This window comes from Heliangelus exortis, chromosome Z, assembly GCF_036169615.1.
Source record: "Heliangelus exortis chromosome Z, bHelExo1.hap1, whole genome shotgun sequence".
Taxonomy (NCBI): Eukaryota; Metazoa; Chordata; class Aves; order Apodiformes; family Trochilidae; genus Heliangelus; species Heliangelus exortis.
Genome location: NC_092454.1, coordinates 57,441,740 through 57,464,487, shown reverse-complemented (window position 1 = coordinate 57,464,487; position 22,748 = coordinate 57,441,740). Strand labels below are relative to the sequence as shown.

Genomic DNA, 22,748 nt, shown 5'->3' with positions numbered 1-22,748 from the left:
AAAGAAGAAGCACTGAGCAAGTGGAGGGTATGTGTATCATCTCACTGTACTTTTCTAGAAGAGTTTATGCTTTGTTAGGTGAGAAAATCGATTGGAATTGATAGAAGGGTGTAGGACTTCCTAGTGAGGGAAAGAAACAAGACAAAGAGGAAAAAAAAGTGAAAGGAGACAGTTTGGGGCATATACAAGTGATAAATTCATGTTGAAAAGGCAGGCTAACAAAAAAATACAGTGCTGAGAAATTGGAGAGGGTTGAGTGCAGAATTGGACAGAACAGACTAGAAGTAGACTGCAAAGACCAAGTGCCACAAGGTAAATTTTCTGCAGTTTACAGTGTTCAGTCCAAGCTGTTGAGCCCTTCGATGTCCACGCTCTTTTTCCTGTTAGAACTACTCAGCACAAAAAGGCAGTGTGAGGAGAGAATTGGTGCACATAATAGCCTCTCTCTTTTTGCTGAGATACTCATAAGATATGCTGGAGTTTGGAGGAGAAAAAAGATGGAGATTTAGTACATGAACATCTTTGCTTACTTGACAGTTATTTTTTGTATCATGTGCATCTTGCAGAAATTTTGAAGTTTTCTAATCACATCATGCTATCCCTTGCATTCTGCCTATGTAAGGAAAACCTTACTTAAATCTTGAATTGCTGTGAACAGCTGAAAATTTGAAATGTATTTCTCATGCACAGGTTTGAAATTGCAAATAGTATTTCAAATTCCTAAAAGATTCTGCATAACATTTCAGAATTATAGTGTTGTTTTCTTTGACAAAAAAATGTGTTTCTTTGAATTTCACTTTGCTTGGGTTAAGTCATACTGTTTCCTTTAATAGGATAATTTCATGCTTTGGATTTGTGAAAATTTGAAAAAGTGAGAACTTGCATCATGTTATTTCTGGTTTGTTGATTCCAGTCAGAATCAACCAGCACTCTGCTCTCTGGAGAAACTCCTTTCTACATTGGCACTTTCTTCTGTGTTTTTCACACCAATACTTCTGGCTCATCAACATCAAAGAATTAGAGAAGTGCTGGGCACTAAAAAAAGTCACATTTGGGCTCTAAAAATAGCTGTTACTTTATGTGACTTGACCTTCACTTGGTTCCAGAGAGGGTCTTGAAAGAGAGGAGGAGAGGAGGCTTTTTTAAAACATTATTTCCCCCATAGCCTAGATTTGGTGAAATAGTTTCTTGGCTAAGAGGGACTGGTGATATACTCAGGTATTACATGTAATCCCATTTTGTTTGAAAAAATAAATGCAGCTGAGTGCTTCTAAATACATAGGAATCAAAAACGAGGAAATAGGTATTTATTTCTCATAGTTCCATGTCTAACCCAACCAGTATTAACAGAACTCTTTTCTCACTTTCCTCAGAGTTAATCCACTTGTCTTTTCTGGCATGTCTTGTGCCTGTTTCTATTCTTTTTGCATCTCTTTTATTTTCTCACATGTGCACAAATGTGAAAACTGCAATCAAGTCAGTGCTCCCACTTCAATATTTAACGTCAATTCATACAATTCAGATTCCTGAGGGACTTTCACTATGGCATGCAGTTTCTGTGATGTCTTTTATTGTTTCATTATGTCTAATCTAAGGGACATTTCATTGTTCCCACTGGCTTCAGATGAAAGGTGTTACGGCTTACCAGTTTCACATTGGTTTCTCCAAAGCTGTACCATTATTATTTTCAACATATTGCAAAACTGATGATTGAGGATTGAACTGTCAGTGTGAATTATTTAGATGTTGTGTGAAAAACAAAGTAAGACAGTATATATGTGAGGCTTTAAAAAGTGGAAGAACTACTATTGGAGAAAGCACTTCTGTAGTAATTTTGGCTTTCCCAAGCCTCAGAGCAGTGAACTGAGGAGAAAACATTATTTTGTTAATAGGAAGACTGTGAAGGTTTAGTTTCCAATCCAAGAGTAAAATCTGATGGATTAGAATGAATTTTCTGCATAAGTAAGAATGAAATTTAAACCACAGAAAGAAATTTATCTCTCAGATGAACTCAACTACCACATTCTTTCATTGAAATTTCCTGTTAAATTTCCACATATGCACTTAAAATTACTGTTGCTACATGACAGTTCTGCACAAGTTGAATTCTAATTACAGTATATGGTTCTCCTACATGTAATGTAGACAATTTTATGTATGCTAACTCAGGTTCTCTGAATAACACCCAGTATTTTATGTATTGACCGAGCAATCAAATAGCAATCATAGCGGTGTATGTGAGAAATAATTTTTACTTGCCCTGGAAGAGTTTGTCTAAAGTCTAATTCTCATTTTTTTCCTCTGATGGAAGCTTACCTTAGTAACTACTTGCATGATGAAAATATTTCCAAAAAAAAATGGGTAACTGTAGCTTACTTCGTACTGTCCTTGGATAATACACCTGTTACAAACTGCTTAAGCAGACTGCTTGGTAGCCACAACAATTTATCCTCAATAAGAGAAAAATACAACCAGGATAACCTTACAAACACTAATTATATTTAAAAGTCCAGAGAATGTGTTATGAAGAGCAGAAAGTCTTGTGGGAATACTTTTTTTTAAACCTTGAAAATAGTGTGAAATTGCATATCTTTGATGTTACTGATATTTCTTAACCTCTTTTGCTCTAATAAGGATCCTACTAAGACAACAAATAACCTAATGAACCTAATGAAATTAATTGTTAAATTCCCTAACATGTCAAGTTGACATTAATTTTCATTATTGTCTAAGAACTTAAACCAGTCAACATAATGTGCTGCTTTAATCTGCTGTTAATCTGTTCTCTTTTATATTTGCTCTGGTTCTCATTAATAAGAAAACATTTTACAGATCTGTCTTATTACTATTTTATTCCTATTTTCTTAATCAGAAGTGGAAATAAGTCTGATTTTACAATGCAAATGACACCTTTTATGCTATATGCACAGAGTACAGGAAACAACTCTCAACAGCCTGGTATGAAAAATGTAATTCTGAAGGCAGAATGAGTAATGGAAAAATTTCTTCTGCTCTTATATTCTTGTTGTCACCAATAATGAGCATATGAGTTGTAGAAAAACCTTCTGAGTCATGCTGGAAGTGAAGGCTTCTTGTGACTTAGGCTTTCTGAAACCCGTAGCAGACTCACTCTCTCATACAGCACATTGAGGTCATGGTAAACTGTAGCTTGGAGAAAATCTGAGCTTGTAAATACATGAAAAAGAGAGCTAAGAGCTGTTTTATGGGAATAAGCAATGTGAACAATGGGGAAAACACCAGTGAGTCCATATGCATGGTACTTGGATTAACTTGCTCAGATCTGAGGCTGGTAAATCATATTCTCAGGGCATGGGGAGACACTAAATTTGGTGCTTGAACCAGCTTGGTTACTGGGAGAAGAGCCTGACCCTCCCCCTGGCTCCAACCTCCTTTCAGGGAGTTGTAGAGAGTGATGAGGTCTCCCCTGAGCCTCCTCTTCTCCAGACTGAACACCCCCAGCTACCTCAGCCCTTCCTCACAGGACTTGTGCTGGATCCCTTCACAGCCTCCTTGCTCTTCTCTGGACCTGCTCCAGCACCTCAATCTCCTTCCTGAACTGAGGGGCCCAGAACTGGACACAGGATGCAAGCTGTGGCCTCCCCAGGGCTGAGTACAGGGGAAGAATCCCTTCCCTGGGCCTGTTGGCCACACTGTTCCTGATCCAGACCAGGATGCCATTGGCCTCCTTGGCCACCTGAGCACACTGCTGGTGTGTTGCTACAAGTTTCTTTTATAATTCTTTAATTAATATACTATAGTTAAGTTTACTGATGGTCTATAAGGCTTTTAATAGTATAAGGGCACTTAAACAGTGGTGTTAGAGGTGCTTCCCTTTTTCTAAAAGTATTTTTCCCAGTCTAGTAAATAATTTAACAAATCTCAGCACTTCTAGAAATACCAAGGCAAAATGTGTTCATGGCTTCTGAGATGTACAGGTTAGTGGACTGAGATAAATATTCATCAGAAAAAAAGGGTATTATGTTTGAAAGACTTCTAAAATAAAAAATTTAAAAAATCAAAACGAGGTAGGATTCAAAATAATTATTTAGAAATTACAGTTCATCCCCAGGAAAGTCGTTAAAATTGATTAATATGGAAAAGCTCATTCTTTACAGAGCCATGTTTTGGAAAAAAAAGGTAAATGCATGCATCTTTCTTACACACTGCAAAGATTATTCCAGCAACAGAACATATGCAATTTTGAATCATGCAATTGTCACCATAGTTACTTACCTATCTTTATAACAAAAAACATTCTTACAGTGTTTACATTTACTGAGCTCTGTTAGCATGATCTTAAATTATAGCATCTCCTGTCTCCATGTTCCTCATTTGATAGTTAAATGTTTCTTAGCATGAAACAAAGAATATTTGACTACATATATCTTCACATATATTAAACCTTAGTTGAAGTTGGAGGAAAATACAGTCACAGCTCACAGCCAACATGGCTTCATGAGGGGAAAGTCCTGCTTATCAAACTCAGTTTCCTTTTCTGACAAGGTAAGCCACATAGTTGACAAACGGAAACCAGTGTATGTAGTACTTCTAGACTTCAGGAAGGCTTTTCATACTGTTTCTCATAGTATCCTTGTGGACAAAAAAATCGAGGCTGGTAGTCAAATTCTCAGGGCTTAGGGAGACACTAAATAGTATTTGGTGCTTGAACGAGCTTGGTTTTGAATTGGCAAATCTCAAGCTGCCTTGACTAGTATGTGGAGGATGATTCTGTATGTTTTGATATACTTATGTGCAATGGGTCATGTGTCTTTTGTAGAAGGTAAATTTTCATCTACAGGAGTGTTCCACAACCTGGCTGTAAGATGAAGCTACAGCTGGAGTGCTCTGCTAATTATATGATAATGCCTTGACTTTGAGATGCTTTCTCACACAAGGAAGATCAACTTTGACTCCTGGAATAGGTTTCTTTTGTAAGACAAGGATCTGAGTTTATGTTTTTTGGCATATATTTAGTCCACTCTTCTGGGAACCTACCTGAAGTACTGTGTCCAGTTCTGGGGCCCCCAGCATAAAAAAGGAGATAAAGCTGTTGGAACGAGTCCATAAGGATGATCAGAAGATTAGAGCACTTCTCATGAAATTAGTCTAGGAAAATTGTGGTTCCTCAGCCTGGAGCAGAGATGGCCCCAGGTACACCATTTAACATTCCTGCAGTACCTGCAAGAGGCTACAGGAAGGCTAGAGAGGCACTTCTTAAAACTCAAACTCACTTTCCTTTTCTGACAGGGTAAACCACATAGTTAACCGATGGAAGCCAGTGGGTGTAATGCTTCTGGATTTCAGGACGGCTTTTCATACTGATTCTCATTGTATCCTTGTGGACAATATATACAGCTGGACATACAGCTGGACAACCTTGCTACACAATGGGTGAGAAACCGGCTCACAGGTCAAGCACAAAGAGTGACAGTGAATGAGGTAACATCAGGCTGGTGAGCAGTCACTAGAGGCATCCCACAGGGCTCCATCACTGTCTCAGTCTTCTTCATCATTTTCATCAATGACTTAGATGCAGGACTAGAAGGAATTTTAACAAATATTGCAGATGACAAAAAAAAACTGGGGGGAGCGGTCAACTCCCTCAGGGGCAGGCAAGGCCTGTAGAGACACTTGGAAAAATTACAGGGATAGGAAACCAGCAACTAAATGAAGCTTATGAAGGCCAAGTGTTGAATTCTGCACCTAGGATGAGGCAACCCTTGTGGCAAGTACAGACTGGGGAATGAGTGGCTGGAGAGCAGCATAGCAGAGACCTGGGAGTCCTGGTTGGTGGCAAACTGAACATGTCCTGGTAGCCAGGAGGGACAGCCATGTCCTGGGGTGCATCAAGCACAGCATCACCAGCCAGTCAAGGGAGGGGATTGTCCCACTCTACTCTGCACTGGTACAGCCTCGGCTTGGGTACTGTGTGCAGTTTTGGGCACTGCAGTAGAGGATGGGGAAGGGTCTGGAAGGGGTGACTTATGAGGAGTGGCTGAGGTCATGTGGATTGTTCAGTTTGGAGAACAGGAGTCTGAGGGGAGACCTCAGTGCAGTCCATGGCTTCCACAGGAGAGGAAGAGATGGGACTGGAACTGATTTCTTCACTCCTAGGACCAAAGACAGGACTCAGGGCAATGGCAGAAGGCTGAATCAGGGGAGGTTCCTCCAGAGGGCACTTGAACAGTGCACCAAGCTTTCCAAGGAAGTGGTCACAGCACCAAGCTTCCTGAGTTCAATCATAATTCTATGATCTTCAAATATTAAATAGATTGTTTAGTTCTTGGAACACTAGTAGGGTGGTAGACGCTTGCAGGCAACCATATTGGACCATCATTTTCCATATCCTTTCTTATCATGTTTTCTTTCCAAACAAAGACAGGGCTTTCCAAGCAAAGCTCTGATAAATGAGCCCACCAATGCAGCCGCACACAAAACACCTAAATCCAGAGACCTAAGGAAGCAGAATTGAAAGGTAAATTTCTAAAACTTAGAACAAAGTATCAAAAATTAAATCATTTACTTTTTAAAATAAAGACCTTTCCATGGAGGTTTGTTGTTTTGTTGTTGTTGTTTTTTCTAAGTAGGTAACTTGTTTCTAAAACACTTCAGTCTCTCAAAGAACAAAATACACATTCCACCTTCTGGCGTAAAAAAATAACCCTCACACACTTTCTTCTCCTGTTACAATGTACTTCAGCCTCTTCAGCCAGTGAAAGACAACATAAAAGTTCATCTCAATTCGTTCAGTTCATCAAGGTCTGGCTTTAGAGGCCGTTACAAGAAATGCAATAGAAAGTTAAGGTAATTTTCTAGAACTTAGTTATCTCTTTGCAAAATATGATCAAACGTGTACCACTGATATACAAATGTTTAATTTCACAGGCTGAAGATCTTAGACTGAATTGCTCTGAACTGCTATCGATGCAAGAAGGACTGAGTAAATATACAGCATTGACTTTTATTGTTTGGTTACTGATGGTGAACAATCTTTAGACCATGATCAACATTTTATTTGCCTCAGTTACACTAAAAGCTTAAATCTACATCAGCAATTGGATGCAAGAGCTGCTCTGATTTTGTAAGTGTCAGTAACTTACAAATTCATTATGGAAAGAGATATAAAAAGGCTAAAATTATGTAGATGATACATCAAAGAACCAAGGAAACTTCACAGCTATTCATGCTGTCTTCCTGTCATGCAAACTTCTCTTTGCAGCAAGTTCCCATTACAGAAATATAAGAGTGGAAGCTGAAAAACTGCCTTCTGGAAAAGGACGAATAGACAAAGGAATGATCACTGAAACTAGAAAAGGTCAGCGATGCTGAAGGAACGAGATGGTATCAGTAAGGTGACCAGCCATAAATCAATGGCAGGTGCTGCAGCTGGATTAAAAACCTGTCTCTCCATGTAATCTGTCAACAACCAGCCAGCCAAAGTTGGCAGCTGTGGCATGAGGGAGTCTCATAAATGTGCCAGTTCCATATCAAAGTACAAAGTCTTACCCGTCAGGCAAAATTTAAGAGAAGTATTTGCTACTGGGAAGGTCCTATTTAGCATTTCCTCCTCTAGTCTTCTATAATCTGGTGCCTGAATGTAGCTCTGATTGTGAAGATTTCTAGACTTCATATTTTTAGTGTTCATTATAATGAGACGAATTTGCCATTGTATAAGAAAGGTAATGAGGAAACCAGCTGGGTTCACTCAGAGTCAGATAACCTGTTCTGGAAAGTGACAGACAACTATATGCAGTGATTAGAAAATCATGAACAGTGTTTGTCAGTTTCACAGAACACAGCGGTCAGCACTCAGGACAATTTAATGACTGTTATCTAGTTCTTATTCACCACCATTTCAATTAAATTCTGCAGAAAACATAGGCCTTTAGAGAAATTACAGTAAATGTGCGTATATTCTCTGGAGGAAAAAAAAAAGGAATTAATAGCACTGAGCTTTTACACGTGGCATTGGCTGTCAGTGCATACCAGCCTCCCAGCATAAGCGTGAAAGTGGGTAACAAAGCTCACATATGGTCCAAGGTACAATTCCTCTGTCCTCATTTCTCCCACTTATTTGTGTCACATGTAAGCAGCAGGCTGCAGGGTAAAAAGGTATGATGAACTTACTTTATGAACTACTAGTTCTTGGCTTCCAAAATAAGAAGACTTAATTGGAGCTGCTTCATGCTGTTCTTGCAGTCTGAGAAGAACTGACTCCAGGACGCAGGCACTACTAAGGTTCTTGTTTTCAGTACGGAAAACAAATCATCTCTCAAGGTTAAGAAGGCACTCTGGGCAAGTAAACAATAATAAATTACTGCATAAGATAGGAAAAGTTCATTATCGGCTTCCACTAATATTACAGAGACAGAAGGAAAGCATCTCTTATAATGTAATCTTATCGGTAGCTTTTCCTTCTTCTGTACATATATAAGAAACGAAAATCAATTCAGCATTTGAAACTGTCAAAAGGGCTGTAGCAGAAGCAGAGATATCTGACTTGCTGATAAAACCCATTTGTTATTGTCATACAAAGGAGGACGGATAAATAATTGCCTCTCAAAGGTCCATGGAGTACCTTGCAGAGCTTCACACCTGGCAGCCAACCTCAGCAGGTGCTAGCAACATGCTGCAATCAGTGACGATCCATAAAAGCTCCTCATAAAAACAGCCATTTCCTGTATGAAGGAGCACACAGGAGCGTGTGGTGAGGGAGCTTTTAGTCTGTCAGTATGCTAGGCCTAGGGGAAATGGAGTGAAACTAGAAGAGGGTAGATTTAAATCAGATGTTAGGAAGAAGTTCTGCACCATCAGGGTGGTGAGACAGTGAACCAGGTTGCCCAGAGAGGTGGTGGAAGCCCCATCCCTGGAAGTTTTTAAGGCCAGCCTGGACAGGAGTCTGAGCAACCTGATCAGTGGGAGGTGTCCCTGCCCATGGCAGGGGGGTTGGAACTGGATGATCTTGAAAGTCCCTCTCAACCCTGAAAATTCTGTGATTCTACATCCATTGTCAAAGCAGTCTCCAGTCTCAGCAGAAGTCAATGACTATAGGTAGGAGATCAGAAAAGCTGTTTGCATGAAGAAGCATTCAAAACCAAATACAGCTCTTTGGTGTCTGGCTTCTGGGTTAGTGCATCTAATCTGAATGGCATCAATTGAGATCCACATGCATTCCCTTAAGACCTAAGTAAGTTCCCTTAACTAATTCAGAGAAAAGTAGAAATTAGAAAAGAAAAGCAACACTTAGGACAGATGAAATATGATTAGAGACCCAGCAAAATTACAAAATTACAGTAAAAGTGCTCTAAAACAAAAAAAGAAGAAGAAGAAATAGAATCTCTTCCTCTGTAAATCCACCAAGCATTAAAGCTCCCGTTCAGTTGTGCAAATGAGTTACTGGAGAAAAGAATAACTATAACACTACAGAGAAAAGAAATATATTTATCATATAAATGAATGCTGAAAAAGTGAAGAACTGATAATTAAAGACAAATTGCCAACATATAAATTGTACAATTGCATACAGATCAACTTTAGTTTGGTTCAGTTTTGGTCTTTATAAAAGAACACATTCTTACAGTGTGTGAAGTTTAGTTTTGAACCCATAAGTATCTCTCCCTTATTCTCTATCCTTTCTTAATCAGGGGATTAATATAGAACATCTGTCATTTGGCTAATTGCTGACCCAGCATTAACCTGTGACTCTGACTTCGGATATTCATTTAAAAATACCAAACTGTCGATGCCACTTAGTTCTCTTTGACCTTAATATGTGTGAGATGCCAACTCTGCCTGAATCCTTCATTTTGAAAGTGAATGATTTATTGATATATTATGTGATCTAATGTATTTTCTCCTATTGTCATTAGAATTCCTTTAAGAAAAATACAACAGGAAGAAGAAAGTAAGGTTTGGTTTACATTTTACATATTACCATTTGAAATTTTTTACTACAAGATATTTTTATGCATCAGAATTATGGAGATATGTGGTTTTGGTTTTGTTTGTTTGTTTTGTTCCTTGTTTATGTTTTTTTTAAAATGTATTTATCAGTCTAGTAAAACCTTTCATCTTTATTTTTTAGGGTAATTTTTTTTGTCAGACATGAAAAAAAGTTTTGCTTCATACAATAAGCCACCAATAAATTGGTGGTATCGGAAAACTTGTCCTTTATAGCTGGCTTATAAGCCTCTCAGTAGGTTTTATGGAAGCCTAAAAAGAACAGTTACAATTGCTTTTCCATTGGGTGGGAGGACTGGAGGAGAACCAAAAGAACAGTTAACAGGGAGAGCTGGCACCTCAGCACTGACTGAGATTTTCTTGACTCACTCTTAGGAAAATTTACAGTAATTAAATACCTGCAGTAACATCATGACCATGTGTTGTTTAATATATGAAAAACTCTGCCATAACTGGCTACACATGTATATGTTGTTGAGGTGTTGTGCCTAAAGAGGAAAAAAATCTTCTGAAAATGTTAATGTTAAAAAAGGTAGAAGCAGCTTGAGAGCATTTCTGTAGAGGACTTATCAGCTCATGGTACTGATACAAATGAATTCTTCTGCTTATGTTTTGAAACTTGTGACTAATTTTGTGTACCTCTGTGCAAAGGAAAAAGGAAGCGTTTAACACTGACCTCTTAAACAGACACACACATATCAATATATGAATTATTTGCATTGTTATCTGATGTCTTGGGTTAGTGCAGGGGTGTTTTGCAAGAGGAAGGTCCACAGAGATTGCCCCTGTGAGAAGCTGCTGAAAGCTCCCACAGTTTCAATCCATGCTCCACCTCTGCCTAAGGCTGAGCTGCTATGGGAGAGTGGATGCACCTCTGCAAGTAACATATTCTGGAAAGGGAAAAGAAACTACAAAAAATATGAAAATAGAGACCTCTAAAGCAGAAAATAGGATCAAGTGAGAGAGAAAAGCCAGAGCAATCAGGGTCAGTGAAGAAGGAGGGGGAAAGGTGCCCGAACAGACATTTTCCCACAGCCAGTGGTGTGGTGGAAGCTGTTCCCTTGGAACCTATGGAGGAGCACTCCCTGAAGAAGCACAAAGGAACAGTTCTTGAAGGACCATGGTCTGTCAGCTATCCCTTAACATTGCAGCCTATTGAAAATTTGATGATGTAGCATTACTTCTATTTCATATTCTGCTCTACGTGCCCAGTAAATGTCATAGAAAACTCATTTTTTTTTTAAATCTGGGTGAAAAGTGGATGAAATATTAGGAAAAGACTTGCTTGAAACACCCGCAATCTTGCTGTCAGACAGAACCATGCTAACAAAATCTGTGATGGCTGAAGATGATGAAAGGTTTGGAAAAAGAACCACTAATGTAAGGAAAGAGAATTCAGTAACTGTTGTAGAATGTTGGAGAATGTTCCCAAATGTTCCTGAAAAGGTAGGGGGTGTGACCCCTTTGCCGTGCCCAACCCCATGTTTGAGGGGCCAATTAGATCAGCCCATAATTCTGTGCTACCTGCAGCAGGGATTCGCTGTGCTACAGGTAAACACACCAGGTGTCCAATAAAATGTTATGTTGTTGTGTGGTGGTGGAGGTGTGGTCACAGAAACACTATATAAGTGAAAGTTACTGCGCAATAAAGTCGAAGCTTGTTTATCAACCATATTGGTTGCTTAGTTTTCCCTCACCGTTTTCCAACAAGTAACAGATAATGTAAGCTTATAAATGGTTACCTGGAGGAGAGGACAGAACACATTTTGAGAAATTGTAGAAAAAACAAAGGAAATGTAATTTAGAAAAACTGAAAATTTTTGCTTGGCTCTTGGAACTAGTATCTACTGCACAAGTATCTGTTTGATATTTGCATCACAAATGCCACAACGTTTTATTGCACTGAATAACCTTTGTGCCAGAGGAATCGGATTATATTTTGAAGTCACTGGGAAGTCTGGCTATTAACACAGCCAATTAGATTTCCGTGCTCTGACCAAGATGCTGTAGGATATGTTTTTAGTAACCACCTGGGGTTCACCTGATCCAGTGTTTTATGTATTGTGGGAAGATCACTGCTGAAGTAGAAATAGTCAGCATTTGTCCTATGGTTTTTTTCAAGATCTGAATACTTTAGAATAGGTGTTCAGTAGACTTGTTTGGTGAATCATTGGCTTTAAATTTTGGAGAAATGTTATTCTGTCACCCTGTTTTTCAGGACATCAAATACAGACTAAGTAAAAAAAGAATTAAGTTTTTCTTTCAACAACTTATTCCAGGCAATTACTCATTTAGAAATATGCATGAGATCTGTCCTGAGAAAGTCACATCATATGAAACATTTAGTCTGTTTAAAAAGTAATAGAATTTTTTTTCCGTTTTTTTTCTATAACTGGTTTCTATAGCTTTTTCATCCTATTCTTTTCCTTTCCCACTGCCCAACCAAGATATACACCAGAGTATGGAACCCATACAGCCTAAAACTGAAACTACATACTTCACTGAAGCCAGAAAAAATCAGAAAAACCTTTATTTCTCTGGAGTTACCATATCTGACTATCCACTCAGTCAAAAACTATTAAATAATTTGGGTACTTACCTGCTACTGGCCTATTGAAGAAATGCTTGGCGACAGAGAAGGTGCATTGTTCTATCAGCAAGAATTCTCAACCTCATGAAAGAATTTTTGAAAGCCATATTATCAGTTCCCAGTTTTCTAGTTCTAACATTTGCACTTGGCAAACAGCAGAAAACTAGAATTCATGTTGGGTTGCTGTTATGTCCTCCAATAAAAATTTTAGTGTTGTGCTTAAAAGGTGCTAGTCATTCGCACTGTAAAAAAAAAAACTCATAATGTTATTATGTAATTATATGCAGATATTTAATGCTTATATGATAAAATCTAGTAATTATATTCTATTATTATTTTATCTCAAAAGTGCCTAGACAGAAAAACCAATGTGCTGCAGCATGCTGGTTTGTATTTTTTAAGCACTGAAGAGCCCATTGTAGTAAAAATTTTACTTACTAGAAACAGTTTTTATTTCCTGTGTATGAGTTTAAAAACTAGCACTGAAAAACGAGGAATGCATTAACATCTATCTAAGTCAGTTATTGGCAACTCAGCTATGAATGGTTTTACATGAATCTAAGGATTAATGTCTGTAGCGTAGCCTGTTACTTGGAGCTGAAATAATTCATAGTTTGGGGAGCAAAGCTCAAATATACAACCATCATGCAATTAAAAGGTTTATTATTATGGAAAAGGCACTTAAAATGCTATACAATCTATATGTAATTTGACAGCAATCTGCTACCCCTAAGATAGAATGAGTATGTGATATATGTGCTCTGGGATGTGGCCTAGAATTCCTCACTTGTGATTACACATCATTGATCTACTGAAATTGGATTTCTCTGGCAGACAATAACTGGATTCTAGAAGACAGCTGGACTATGAATGTTCTGGGCTGTTCAGATTGTCTTTATCACATCTGAAAACAGCAATACGTCTTCTGTCCTGTACAGCCTGAGAAAATAATTGGCATGTTTGTTACCTTTTCTTCAGACCAAGACCGAGTGGAATTTACCCTTATGTACTATATGAAAAGAATGTATGTACAGCTTTTGTTGATTTTGTGTGTATTTGCAGAGTAGTTATTGTGCTGTTTCTTTGCAAATTTTTCCTTGTGCTGTTTTAAAGGAAAAAAAAATCTAAGAAAGTCTAACAGTTTTTACTTAAGATTTTGCTGCTTTATAACTCATAAAGGGCAGTGCAACACAAACGTCTTTGCTGTCATTCCCATGACATTGTTATTTCTAGCCTTAAGACATTGTTTCCATACCCTCCATGATGCTTTTTATTCTATATTGAAAAAGAAAAAAACTCGGACACCTGTATTAGGCAATTTCATAACTAGTTTTCGGGAAAATGAAGGTAAGGGTGGGTAGTTTCTTTCATTACCTGTCGTTGAGAGTCATGTCTGACCATCCTGATAGCCTTCTGTGAGGATATAACCAGGTAGATGGATGACAGCAGAGCAGTAGATGTAATTTATCTTGATTTCAGTAAGGCATTTGACACCATCTCTCACAGATTTCTTGGAGCTAAACTCAAGAAGTGTGGCCTGGATGATTGGATAGTGAGGTAATCGGGAGGTGGTTGAAGAACAAAAGCAAAGGAGTGTTGTAGTCAAGGGGATGGAGTCCAGTCAGAAGTCTGTTTTCTAGTGGAGTCCCTCAAGGGTCAGTACAGGGACCAATACTATTCAATACATTTATTGACCTGGATGAGGGAATAGAGTGTACTGTCAACAAGTTTGCTAATGACACAAAGCTGGGAAGAGTGGCTGACACCCCTGAAGGCTGTGCTGCCATTCAGAGGGACCTAGAGAGTTGGAGAGTTGGGTGGGGAGAAATTTAACAAACTCCAACACGTGTTATAATTTGTGTAAGTTGCATAGTGTAAGGTCTTAAATCTGGGAAAGAACAACCACAGGCACCCATATAGTTTGGGGACTGAGCTGTTGGACTGCAGCATAGGGGAAAGGGACCTGAGGGTTCTTGTGGATGGAAGGATGACCACGAGCAAACAATGTGCCCCTTTCCTTGCATAACTGGTGAAGAGGATTATATGGTTTCTATAACACAGTGAAATATGTGAAGGATATGGAGGGAACAATGTAGTCCTGCTGTCATCCACATCTGAGTCACGCTTTGGTCATAAAAAGAAGATATCACAGGTATTGAGAACTACCTCATTCCAGTTCATAAGGTCTAGTATTCTGACATGCAATTTTATTTTCTTTACTACTGTTATCAGGGTAAAAATAAGAACTATGCCATTTCTTACTTCCTGACCTTTTTCCTGATCTTAAAATAACTGCAAAATATATAAATATAATATAAATATATAAATGCAATCATATATATATAGGAAGCCTTTGTTTTGAGCCTTACTCAGAAAGTCCCCATCACTATGACTGTAGTAAAGAAATTATGTATATAAATCAAGAGAGAAAATCCTGGCTGTGGATCACTGATAGCCATATGGCAGGCATTGGTTCTGATCCCTAGTGGATGCCCTCTTTGACTTCAGCAAGACTACAGGGTGTTGCAGCCCACATTCTCTAGAGGTCATTCACTACCCTAGTTTGTGTCCTCACAGTATCAGCCTTCTATTCATCCATACTCTTAGTGTTGTGTCAGAGGCTAAACTGGGTTGCTTCGTTGGTGTCCTCAAGGCAGCCTATACAAGTTTACCAAATTCTGTACTGTTAATGTTCTGAAGTAAATTAATTCACTGCTCTTCTTTGGTTTGATGACAGAAGATAATTATATTAAGAAACAATTCACATCTGAATTCTGTACAGTAGTCAGTACTGATCACTATATCTCTTCATGGCATGTTTGTGCTCTTCACCTTTTCTTTAACTCAAAATTTAATTTAGAAAGAGCTAGTTTGTTCTTTGCAATACAAAATACTGAGAACCCAGTTATTTTCCCAGTAATTTTTTTTGTTCACTCTGATTTGTCGATTCTTTAAAAGGCTGTTTCTTTGGAGATCTGATTTTTATCATTCCCAAAGAAAAACAAGTCCAGAAAACAAAAACAAACATACAAACAAACAAAGAAAAAAATCCAAAAAACAAAAAAAAAAAAAACCAAAACCAAAACCAAACAACAAAACAATCTTGGCTTTTGAGGTATAAAGCCTGGTTAATCTCTCATTATAGTTTAGTAGTAATTTTTATATTATGAGTTTATTTTTTTCCCCCCTCTCTTATATTCCCTGCTCCAGGGAAAGCCATGTGATACTCTGATGTTTACCCCTTGTTTCTGTGATTCAGAGATAGTCTAAGGTAAACTGAGAACATTTTGCTCTTCATGGGGCAGATGAACATTTTGGATGTGCATGTCTCTTTGACTTTCCATTAACTTCAAATTGCCTTTGGAACAGCGTTGCTAATTAGCTGTAACTAACAAACACACTTAAATCTCTGCATTATCCTGAAGCCAGTTCTTAGGTAACATTTTCTTGTCTCTAGCAAGTGGGCTGTTGGGTCTGCTGAGACTTGCTTAAAACAGTCAGGTGAATTTCTTCCACTTTGATTTGTGAAGCAGTTTTCAGCAGTTCTCCCCAGTGTAGCCTCGATTGCAGCTAACCACATCTTTGTTGCTGTTAGACCAGAAAATTGCTATATCCTGAAAAATGCTCAAGTACAGGGTGAAGAATGGAAGGATGTTGTCAGTTGATGATTAATAAAATTGAGCCAGCTCCATCAGTGTTCATAAAGTAACACAAAAGCAAAAAAGCAGCTTGTATCATCCCAGGTGATATCCCAGGGGTGGGTAGAAACCAAAGTGGTGTTAAACCGCTGAAGCTTCTGCCAACACAGCAAAAAAGTTTTTCTGACTTTGTGAGACCTGTGTTAACTTAATAACTGTGTCATACAGAAGTCTTTTAATCCTTCAGATACAAAAAAATATAACAGCATCCAGACACTTATTTGCTTGCTCAGATTTCTGTAATAGTTAACAATATTGTAGTGCCTATGGATAGCTGCATTTCTAAACTTTGCCTAGCCATGCCTTCAGTATAATCAAGTCTGGACAAATTTTGTTGCTCCAGCAATTTATGATTTCAGCTTGGGTAAAGTAGTGTTAAGATATTCTTGCTTTAAGCCAAGATTATGTCTCTCTTCATTTGCTTGTGGCATTCTAAAATATTATTTTTCATTCTAGTCTGCCTCAAATAGGGCTTGGGTTCTTTGACTTAGGAAACTCCATTTGTGTTACCAAATGCAGAAATGACTATTTGCTAAATTCTTCCTATCTAGCTAACAAATAAAAATGACAATGATATGCCTCATTACTTGGAGCAGTAAAGTTGAAAGCACAGAAGAAGTAAAGGCAAGTGGTGTCTTCTGCTAGTCCTTGGAGATCTCACTCATAGAGATCTCCCACACATAACATAATGAAATACCTATTAATGTCCACACAGCTTTTGTGGCATTTAGTACTTTTGATTTTATGTTGACTGGTTTTGAAACCACATCAAGTGTAATGCTCTCTAACCTTTAAAGCATTCAGAGCTGTGATATCAATGTTTCCTAAGTACTCAGCTTTCATTATTGTGAAACTGAATTTTATTTACAGAGGCCCAGGATGCAATTCAGTGCCTTGCAGGAAAGTAAAAAAAAAAAAAAAGTAAAGAAAGAAATATTTTGCATCTTATCACTTTCTGTATTTACCTTTCTGTATTTCCATTCCTGTCTGATAAGAGAAATAACCTTCTTTAAATATGTTTTCTTAAAATTCTTTGCTGCATCTTGAATTTGTTACCAGTCTTAAAATTTTAATTCCTGTAAGATTTGTTTTCCCTATTACCATATTTATGCAAAACCTGTATCTTTCCTAATTTTTTTTTTTTGTTTAATCCAAACTAAAGTTGATCTGTATGCAATTGTACAATTTATATGTTGGCAATTTGTCTTTAATTATCAGTTCTTCACTTTTTCAGCATTCATTTATATGATAAATATATTTCTTTTCTCTGTAGTGTTATAGTTATTCTTTTCTCCAGTAACTCATTTGCACAACTGAACGGGAGCTTTAATGCTTGGTGGATTTACAGAGGAAGAGATTCTATTTCTTCTTCTTCTTTTTTTGTTTTAGAGCACTTTTACTGTAATTTTGTAATTTTGCTGGGTCTCTAATCATATTTCATCTGTCCTAAGTGTTGCTTCTCTTTTCTAATTTCTACTTTTCTCTGAATTAGTTAAGGGAACTTACTTAGGTCTTAAGGGAATGCATGTGGATCTCAATTGATGCCATTCAGATTAGATGCACTAACCCAGAAGCCAGACACCAAAGAGCTGTATTTGGTTTTGAATGCTTCTTCATGCAAACAGCTTTTCTGATCTCCTACCTATAGTCATTGACTTCTGCTGAGACTGGAGACTGCTTTGACAATGGATGTAGAATCACAGAATTTTCAGGGTTGAGAGGGACTTTCAAGATCATCCAGTTCCAACCCCCCTGCCATGGGCAGGGACACCTCCCACTGATCAGGTTGCTCAGACTCCTGTCCAGGCTGGCCTTAAAAACTTCCAGGGATGGGGCTTCCACCACCTCTCTGGGCAACCTGGTTCACTGTCTCACCACCCTGATGGTGCAGAACTTCTTCCTAACATCTGATTTAAATCTACCCTCTTCTAGTTTCACTCCATTTCCCCTAGGCCTAGCATACTGACAGACTAAAAGCTCCCTCACCACACGCTCCTGTGTGCTCCTTCATACAGGAAATGGCTGTTTTTATGAGGAGCTTTTATGGATCGTCACTGATTGCAGCATGTTGCTAGCACCTGCTGAGGTTGGCTGCCAGGTGTGAAGCTCTGCAAGGTACTCCATGGACCTTTGAGAGGCAATTATTTATCCGTCCTCCTTTGTATGACAATAACAAATGGGTTTTATCAGCAAGTCAGATATCTCTGCTTCTGCTACAGCCCTTTTGACAGTTTCAAATGCTGAATTGATTTTCGTTTCTTATATATGTACAGAAGAAGGAAAAGCTACCGATAAGATTACATTATAAGAGATGCTTTCCTTCTGTCTCTGTAATATTAGTGGAAGCCGATAATGAACTTTTCCTATCTTATGCAGTAATTTATTATTGTTTACTTGCCCAGAGTGCCTTCTTAACCTTGAGAGATGATTTGTTTTCCGTACTGAAAACAAGAACCTTAGTAGTGCCTGCGTCCTGGAGTCAGTTCTTCTCAGACTGCAAGAACAGCATGAAGCAGCTCCAATTAAGTCTTCTTATTTTGGAAGCCAAGAACTAGTAGTTCATAAAGTAAGTTCATCATACCTTTTTACCCTGCAGCCTGCTGCTTACATGTGACACAAATAAGTGGGAGAAATGAGGACAGAGGAATTGTACCTTGGACCATATGTGAGCTTTGTTACCCACTTTCACGCTTATGCTGGGAGGCTGGTATGCACTGACAGCCAATGCCACGTGTAAAAGCTCAGTGCTATTAATTCCTTTTTTTTTTCCTCCAGAGAATATACGCACATTTACTGTAATTTCTCTAAAGGCCTATGTTTTCTGCAGAATTTAATTGAAATGGTGGTGAATAAGAACTAGATAACAGTCATTAAATTGTCCTGAGTGCTGACCGCTGTGTTCTGTGAAACTGACAAACACTGTTCATGATTTTCTAATCACTGCATATAGTTGTCTGTCACTTTCCAGAACAGGTTATCTGACTCTGAGTGAACCCAGCTGGTTTCCTCATTACCTTTCTTATACAATGGCAAATTCGTCTCATTATAATGAACACTAAAAATATGAAGTCTAGAAATCTTCACAATCAGAGCTACATTCAGGCACCAGATTATAGAAGACTAGAGGAGGAAATGCTAAATAGGACCTTCCCAGTAGCAAATACTTCTCTTAAATTTTGCCTGACGGGTAAGACTTTGTACTTTGATATGGAACTGGCACATTTATGAGACTCCCTCATGCCACAGCTGCCAACTTTGGCTGGCTGGTTGTTGACAGATTACATGGAGAGACAGGTTTTTAATCCAGCTGCAGCACCTGCCATTGATTTATGGCTGGTCACCTTACTGATACCATCTCGTTCCTTCAGCATCGCTGACCTTTTCTAGTTTCAGTGATCATTCCTTTGTCTATTCGTCCTTTTCCAGAAGGCAGTTTTTCAGCTTCCACTCTTATATTTCTGTAATGGGAACTTGCTGCAAAGAGAAGTTTGCATGACAGGAAGACAGCATGAATAGCTGTGAAGTTTCCTTGGTTCTTTGATGTATCATCTACATAATTTTAGCCTTTTTATATCTCTTTCCATAATGAATTTGTAAGTTACTGACACTTACAAAATCAGAGCAGCTCTTGCATCCAATTGCTGATGTAGATTTAAGCTTTTAGTGTAACTGAGGCAAATAAAATGTTGATCATGGTCTAAAGATTGTTCACCATCAGTAACCAAACAATAAAAGTCAATGCTGTATATTTACTCAGTCCTTCTTGCATCGATAGCAGTTCAGAGCAATTCAGTCTAAGATCTTCAGCCTGTGAAATTAAACATTTGTATATCAGTGGTACACGTTTGATCATATTTTGCAAAGAGATAACTAAGTTCTAGAAAATTACCTTAACTTTCTATTGCATTTCTTGTAACGGCCTCTAAAGCCAGACCTTGATGAACTGAACGAATTGAGATGAACTTTTATGTTGTCTTTCACTGGCTGAAGAGGCTGAAGTACATTGTAACAGGAGAAGAAAGTGTGTGAGGGTTATTTTTTTACGCCAGAAGGTGGAATGTGTATTTTGTTCTTTGAGAGACTGAAGTGTTTTAGAAACAAGTTACCTACTTAGAAAAAACAACAACAACAAAACAACAAACCTCCATGGAAAGGTCTTTATTTTAAAAAGTAAATGATTTAATTTTTGATACTTTGTTCTAAGTTTTAGAAATTTACCTTTCAATTCTGCTTCCTTAGGTCTCTGGATTTAGGTGTTTTGTGTGTGGCTGCATTGGTGGGCTCATTTATCAGAGCTTTGCTTGGAAAGCCCTGTCTTTGTTTGGAAAGAAAACATGATAAGAAAGGATATGGAAAATGATGGTCCAATATGGTTGCCTGCAAGCGTCTACCACCCTACTAGTGTTCCAAGAACTAAACAATCTATTTAATATTTGAAGATCATAGAATTATGATTGAACTCAGGAAGCTTGGTGCTGTGACCACTTCCTTGGAAAGCTTGGTGCACTGTTCAAGTGCCCTCTGGAGGAACCTCCCCTGATTCAGCCTTCTGCCATTGCCCTGAGTCCTGTCTTTGGTCCTAGGAGTGAAGAAATCAGTTCCAGTCCCATCTCTTCCTCTCCTGTGGAAGCCATGGACTGCACTGAGGTCTCCCCTCAGACTCCTGTTCTCCAAACTGAACAATCCACATGACCTCAGCCACTCCTCATAAGTCACCCCTTCCAGACCCTTCCCCATCCTCTACTGCAGTGCCCAAAACTGCACACAGTACCCAAGGCGAGGCTGTACCGGTGCAGAGTAGAGTGGGACAATCCCCTCCCTTGACTGGCTGGTGATGCTGTGCTTGATGCACCCCAGGACATGGCTGTCCCTCCTGGCTACCAGGACATGTTCAGTTTGCCACCAACCAGGACTCCCAGGTCTCTGCTATGCTGCTCTCCAGCCACTCATTCCCCAGTCTGTACTTGCCACAAGGGTTGCCTCATCCTAGGTGCAGAATTCAACACTTGGCCTTCATAAGCTTCATTTAGTTGCTGGTTTCCTATCCCTGTAATTTTTCCAAGTGTCTCTACAGGCCTTGCCTGCCCCTGAGGGAGTTGACCGCTCCCCCCAGTTTTTTTTTGTCATCTGCAATATTTGTTAAAATTCCTTCTAGTCCTGCATCTAAGTCATTGATGAAAATGATGAAGAAGACTGAGACAGTGATGGAGCCCTGTGGGATGCCTCTAGTGACTGCTCACCAGCCTGATGTTACCTCATTCACTGTCACTCTTTGTGCTTGACCTGTGAGCCGGTTTCTCACCCATCGTGTAGCAAGGTTGTCCAGCTGTATGTCCAGCTGTATATATTGTCCACAAGGATACAATGAGAATCAGTATGAAAAGCCGTCCTGAAATCCAGAAGCATTACACCCACTGGCTTCCATCGGTTAACTATGTGGTTTACCCTGTCAGAAAAGGAAAGTGAGTTTGAGTTTTAAGAAGTGCCTCTCTAGCCTTCCTGTAGCCTCTTGCAGGTACTGCAGGAATGTTAAATGGTGTACCTGGGGCCATCTCTGCTCCAGGCTGAAGAACCACAATTTTCCTAGACTAATTTAATGAGAAGTGCTCTAATCTTCTGATCATCCTTATGGACTCGTTCCAACAGCTTTATCTCCTTTTTTATGCTGGGGGCCCCAGAACTGGACACAGTACTTCAGGTAGGTTCCCAGAAGAGTGGACTAAATATATGCCAAAAAACATAAACTCAGATCCTTGTCTTACAAAAGAAACCTATTCCAGGAGTCAAAGTTGATCTTCCTTGTGTGAGAAAGCATCTCAAAAGTCAAGGCATTATCATATAATTAGCAGAGCACTCCAGCTGTAGCTTCATCTTACAGCCAGGTTGTGGAACACTCCTGTAGATGAAAATTTACCTTCTACAAAAGACACATGACCCATTGCACATAAGTATATCAAAACATACAGAATCATCCTCCACATACTAGTCAAGGCAGCTTGAGATTTGCCAATTCAAAACCAAGCTCGTTCAAGCACCAAATACTATTTAGTGTCTCCCTAAGCCCTGAGAATTTGACTACCAGCCTCGATTTTTTTGTCCACAAGGATACTATGAGAAACAGTATGAAAAGCCTTCCTGAAGTCTAGAAGTACTACATACACTGGTTTCCGTTTGTCAACTATGTGGCTTACCTTGTCAGAAAAGGAAACTGAGTTTGATAAGCAGGACTTTCCCCTCATGAAGCCATGTTGGCTGTGAGCTGTGACTGTATTTTCCTCCAACTTCAACTAAGGTTTAATATATGTGAAGATATATGTAGTCAAATATTCTTTGTTTCATGCTAAGAAACATTTAACTATCAAATGAGGAACATGGAGACAGGAGATGCTATAATTTAAGATCATGCTAACAGAGCTCAGTAAATGTAAACACTGTAAGAATGTTTTTTGTTATAAAGATAGGTAAGTAACTATGGTGAC

General features: G+C 38.7%; 2 long non-coding RNA genes across 2 annotated transcripts; one reads left to right on the top strand and one right to left on the bottom strand.

Annotated features, from left to right (window-relative positions):
- Window positions 1-6,394: 6,394 nt before the first annotated feature.
- LOC139790221 (uncharacterized) lies at window positions 6,395-8,665 on the bottom strand. Its single transcript, XR_011723426.1, has 2 exons — window positions 8,149-8,665; window positions 6,395-6,475 (listed from the first exon to the last, which is right to left on the bottom strand). It is a non-coding gene; the product is annotated as an uncharacterized lncRNA (long non-coding RNA).
- A 9,653-nt stretch (window positions 8,666-18,318) lies between these two features.
- Window positions 18,319-22,502, top strand: LOC139790048 (uncharacterized). Its single transcript, XR_011723357.1, has 3 exons — window positions 18,319-18,835; window positions 21,425-21,586; window positions 22,352-22,502. It is a non-coding gene; the product is annotated as an uncharacterized lncRNA (long non-coding RNA).
- The last annotated feature ends 246 nt before the right edge of the window (window positions 22,503-22,748 follow it).